Genomic DNA, 5,980 nt, shown 5'->3' on the forward strand with positions numbered 1-5,980 from the left:
CCTAACGTGCAGGGGCACTACCAAGCCAGGTAATGCCCTTTAACGTTAGCCCGGGGCATTACCTGCCCTGGTAATGCCCCTGTCAATCTAGGTCTATTGCAATTAGTATCCTGCCACGTTCTACCATGATGCCGATGCATTTTTTCCAAGTTCAGAAATGGCGTGTTTGTCGGTTCTAATCTTGAAAAAAGCTACAATCCCAGGTGGCTACCATGAAGACAGAGAAGGGAACTATACGTAGTCCCTTCTCCCTTTCCATGGTGGCTATTGTGTGTTGGGGATGTGCCAAGAATTCTAGTGTTTCCGGTGCTGCAAGGATAAGGCGGAGCCAGGTAAGTGAGGCAGGGTTGGGGGGATTGAATATGGGTGGGGGAAGGGTGGAAGGGGAAACGGGGAACGCAGAGGCGCACTTACCTGATTCCTGGCAGGGAAGATGGTGGCCCCCCACTTCCGAGGAGGCTCGGAGTGGGGGTTTTACCATGTGGTAAAGCCCCGTTCTGAGCCTCCGGATTGGCTGGCAGGCCGCATCACACACCCCTCACTTAGTACTAAATATGACTACATGGATTGATGAACAAATACGAAAATACGAGTAAGGGAGGATGTGTGAGTAAATGATTATGAGGATATGAATCGGAAAGTCTATGGTATTGGTATTGTAGGGATGAAAGAGTTTTGAGATTGATGAATGTATAAAGGTTTACAAGCATATCATAGCGTTAGAATGTATGGCCAGACACAAAAATATGTGTTATATTGATGAATGCATTATCGAATGAGCATGTAGGGATGGATGCATGCGTGTGAGGGTGGGCCGGTGAAAGAGTGGGAGTAAGGGCAGCAGTGTGAAGTCCACATGAAGGTGAGATGAGTGCTGCACTATTGATCATTGTGCAGCAGCCAGGAGGTTTGAGGATGTGCCATAGTACAGGAGTGACAGTGTATGTGCTCAGCTAATGAACGCTCAGAATACTGGAGGATGGATCTCATCGTCACTGTTTCCAATGTCTGAATTTGTGGGGAGAGTAGCGGGTGCACTTTAGCTGCTCATTCTACCATCAGTCCTGTCCTAAGATGTATGCCGTTGACACTGTTGTGACCTAACTACACCGTAGTAAAGGCAGCCTTTGGTGTCAGAAGTTTGGGGGCACCAGAATTTTAAATGATTTTAAGGTAAGTGGAGGAGGGTACACATTAGAGTGGACATTAATAGTGCCGTCAAATTAGCAAGATTGACCAACAATAGGTCTTTCAACAACACCTGACCAAAGACTAATTCCAATAGACGCAGATACCGACGCACAGACCTCACAGGACGCACATACCTAGGCACAGACCTCACAGTACTGTGCTACTGTTAAAAGATGCCAGCTCAAATGCCAGCTACCCACACTTTGCACAGCGCTGCGCTGCTCTTGCGCTAGGTGCGCGCTTTAAACAAAATAAAAATGAAATAATAGTGAGGGAGTCTGAAGTAATGTAAGGGTGTTTGGGGGATTCTCTCAAGATTTCATTTTAGCCAAGTGAAACATTGTTTAAGAGCCATAATGTGTGAAAGCATTCAGCTATTCCCTGGTCACCAACAGTGCACGGGCGCTTTTTTAAAACATGTTGATGATGCCTTTGCCAACAATGTATGCCAGCATTACCAATCTAACACTGACATACACTCTGATCCACACGCACGTTCAAGCTCATGTGCACTTACATAGATCACACATTACAATTTAAAACATTGCATGCAGACACTTAAAAAATGCATCCTTCCAGGCAGTGATCAGTCTTCTCTCCTGCCTGGGGCAACATGAATCGGGAAAACCTGGCACATCCAGCTGACATTGTGGGAGATGCTTTAACACACCTTTGTCCACTGCCCAGAATCTGAACTTGCTTGCCATTCATCTAGTGCAGCAACCAGAGCAACATCAATGTAGGTGTGCATGAATATTTTATTAAACCAGACTCAGAGAGGGTTTCTGGGGGAACATCAGGACCTGAAGGTGGGGGACAGCTGCCAACCTGCCACCTCCTGGCTCTGCCACTGTACCCCCATTGTTATGTGGGCAAGTAGAGAGTTAGGGAACAAGACAGGGGAAATAAATACTCCACGGAAGGGCCAGGAAAATGCTAGGCATGCAAAGGTACGCACACAAAGAAATAAAAAGAATGGACATTAAATAACTGCAGTGTCTCTATATCTTTTAATGCAAATCTAACACAGATCATCATAGAAATTATTATTTTACCTACCGTTCTTGCTTCCTTACCTATGCAGCACAATTACTGCAAACCCATGCAAACTCCATGTTAACCCAAACAACATCCCAAATCTACCATAGCAGCATGTCGACCAATCATCATCGCTGTTATATGTATAACATTTGATTCCCCGGATAGGAGACAGGTGGTACATTTATTTATTTAAATTTAATATACATACAGCTATCAAGCTTTGTATATACAACATTGATACATGTAAAAACAATACAACACATATTACAAAAAACAACAATCCAAAATTTTACAAATGTAATCAATGCATACCTAAAACTCCTATTTTACAAAAACATACATTTTTCATCATTACGCAAAACATTTTAAAATCTCAACAATTCTCAGATAAAACTTTACCATAAAATACATAAGATTATGATCATCACCTTGCATGAATGCATTCCATATTTCCTCTAACATATAAATATTGATCTGGTTATTATATGATTTAAAACACTTAATTCTCAATTTTTCTAGGCTTTCAAAGCACATCAGCAGGTGATATTGGGATTCAATGGTTGAACATCCACACAATCTACAGAGTCGTCTACTTCTCTCAATGCCTGTCCAGGACCTTTTTGTCTCGAGTACCTCAGAGAGGTTGAACTTCATTAAAAGATAGGTTCTAAAACTTTAAGGACTAGGAAACGCTTTAATGTTTTTAGCTAATAGCTTTCGAATAGCATAGTATTGACAAAAATGTCCACTGTGAGCTTTAGATGCTATGGAAACTTAATGGCACTCATTTCAATATGAAGCAATTTTTCTCTTAATCCACCACCTAAAGGAACTTACAGGTACATTATTAGATGTTGCCAATACTCAAACATGGTCTTTATAGTGCCCAAGATTCCCAATGAGTCACACTAAACAATTTTCATATAGGCATGAATGTGAGCTACCACGATTATGCCATCATCTAAATGCATCAAATTAGTGTAATTCATCACAGACCGATGTAAATATTCTGCTTTAATGCATTTCATATTGAATTCTAGGTAGTGATATTCAATTGATGTAAAGGGAGGGAGTCGCATCAGCTTTCTTAAAATGAATACCTCATGTTTAACTAAGCGAGATAAAAATCTATGTCCCAGACAGGTGCTACAATTGTTTAAATTTAAGCATGACAGTATAAAACGTGCATTATGGAGGGCTTTTCCCTGAAACAAAAGTACATATGCAGCCTATCTATTTTTTGTTTTAAAGTATGTCACGCTTCACTACTGGGAAGCACTAACCCACTAAAAGAAAATGTGCACACCCATTGCTCAAATTGCTTTGTTACAAACAGGACACAAGTCTTAAAAAAGGTGGAGGGACTCATTAACATATGCATGCGCAAGTGTTACCATAGCAAGTGAACAGATGTTACATTGAAATATTCCATGTTCATTGCATTGGCTTTTCCCCAATCAAGGAAAGTGCAGAGATCATTTGTCACTCAGAAGAATATTCATGAACACCTGAAAAATAACCAGACGAGAATTCTTCTAAAGTTGCGGCCAAAGTATAAAAGATGCACACCTTTCCAACCTAAGAATCTGTATGGAAATATGTATGCATTGCGATTAGACCTTCATGTGTTCCTGTGGATAAGTGTCTACGCTCTGAGGGGTCAGTCTACCTGGGTTTGGATCCTGGCTCCTGCATTAGTTCAATTGAAAGCACCAAACTATTCTTTACATCTAATTCAACAAAAACATCATAGGGAGAACGATGTCTGCCCTCCAGTGCCTAACGTGTGTGGGTGTTTGCCAGGGATCAGCCCTGGCACTTATTTATGAGCCCCAGCACTTATTATTTCAGACTCAGTCTGATTATGATGTGGTATTTTGACAGCTTTATTATTTTATCTGTTTGTCAGTCAGTAGTAGCCACATAACAAGCAACACAAGTGTGCACTGGCCACAGATCTCTGCATCCTGGTCTTTAACCCCAAATATGTTGACACTGTGGAAAACAGCTATAGTTGGGGGCCACAGTGGTGGTGAGCTGCCCACCCCAATGTGTCACAAGCTTACTAGAAAGAATTTGGGCGCTGTCACTTTTTTTGTTTTTACAAATGAAGCACTGCTACCGTCTAAAAGAAAGTGTGCAGATGCCAATCAACTCTGAGTACCCTCAACCTGTGTCCTGGTTATAAAAGAATACATTAATGATTCTATACTGCATGGTAGCCCTAAACCTGTAGGAGTCAGCTCTCAAAGCTTTCATGCCACATGACACGCTAATATGTTTAAAGGTCAAGCTGCACATTTCACCTTTCAACTGAACCTCCCCAATCCCCATGAGTGACAGGAGTATGCATCCTATCGGTGTAGGCCTGATTCTGACATGTAAGAAGCAGACAAAACCCTGATTGGATGAGTTTTCTACAGGAGCAAAAAAACAGCAAACAGAACGATTCTGTATCCTAAAGGAATTCAAAATCACACACTAGATTGGAATATTTTGACCAAGTTGTCTTCACCACCTTTTGACCAAAACTACTAAAATTATATGACCTCTGAAGATCATTTATGTATGCATCGAGGCGTGTATCTGAAGTGCAACGCTCATCATCGAAAACCCATTAAACAGGTGGAGTGGTAGAAGGAGAAGTGACTTTTGCTGCATTGTTACTCCCCATATAGGGCATTTTTAGATTAAGTTGCAGTCATCAGAGGTATTGCATTAGAAGCAATCACACATGGCAGTAAAAAGCCGGGACCAATTTTCATCAGTTGTTCAGTGTTTATCTTCCACGAAAGAGTCCCTTGGACAAGGTGGGAAGGCAGAGGGAGAAAGCCACAATGACTGCACACCTACATGGCTCTAAATGAGTCAGCCAAATCATCCTTTGCAATAAGTCCACGCCTTAATCCTCAGTCAATGAAAGTCTGCCTGAGGACGGTATACCTGTCCGTTTTGTTCGCAAGCAAGTTGAAACTGTTCTAAGAACACATCATGTGTCCTGGGATGTTCGTCAATAAACAAAATGGGGGTGTCCTGAGGACGCTATGCCTGTCCGTACTGTTCGTAGGCAAGTTGAAACTTTTCTAAGAACACTCATCCTGTCCGCGGACATTAAAAGACGCTAGCCCTGTCCGAATTGTTCGCAAGCAAGCTGAAACTGTCCTAAGAACACACGCGGTGTCTCGAAATGTTCGAAAATAAACAAAATGGGTGTGTCCTCAGGACGGTATGCCTGTCCGTTTTGTTCGCAGGCAAGTTGAAACTGTTCTAAGAACACATGCAGTGTCCTGAAATGTTCGTAAATGGACGAAATGGGGGTGTCCTGAGGACGCTGTCCGTATTGTTCGCTGGCAAATTGAAAGTGTTCTAAGAACACATCATGTGTCCTGGGATGCTCTTAAATAAACAAAATGGGGATGTCCTGAGGACGCTATGCCTGTCTGTACTGTTCATAGGCAGGTTGAAACTGTTCTAAGAACACTCATCATGTCCGTGGACATTAAAAGTGCTCATATAACATAGTTAAAATGCTTGACTGTATGGGTGTGATATGCTGCGGTGGTTGTGGCCAGGGCACATATCACACCCTTAGTGGACTCTATGACTTTGGGATCCAAGAACAAATTTATAAGCAACAAACGTATAAGTCACTATGGGTGTGATTTGCTGCGATGGTTGTACTTATTATAATATACTTACTGTTTGGTTTAGTAACTGGAGTACGTGTATTTCTTGTTCATTTCTGTGA

Source organism: Ambystoma mexicanum, chromosome 8 (genome assembly GCF_040938575.1).
Source record: "Ambystoma mexicanum isolate Mex_15411 chromosome 8, UKY_AmexF1_1, whole genome shotgun sequence".
In the NCBI taxonomy this organism is placed as follows: domain Eukaryota; kingdom Metazoa; phylum Chordata; class Amphibia; order Caudata; family Ambystomatidae; genus Ambystoma; species Ambystoma mexicanum.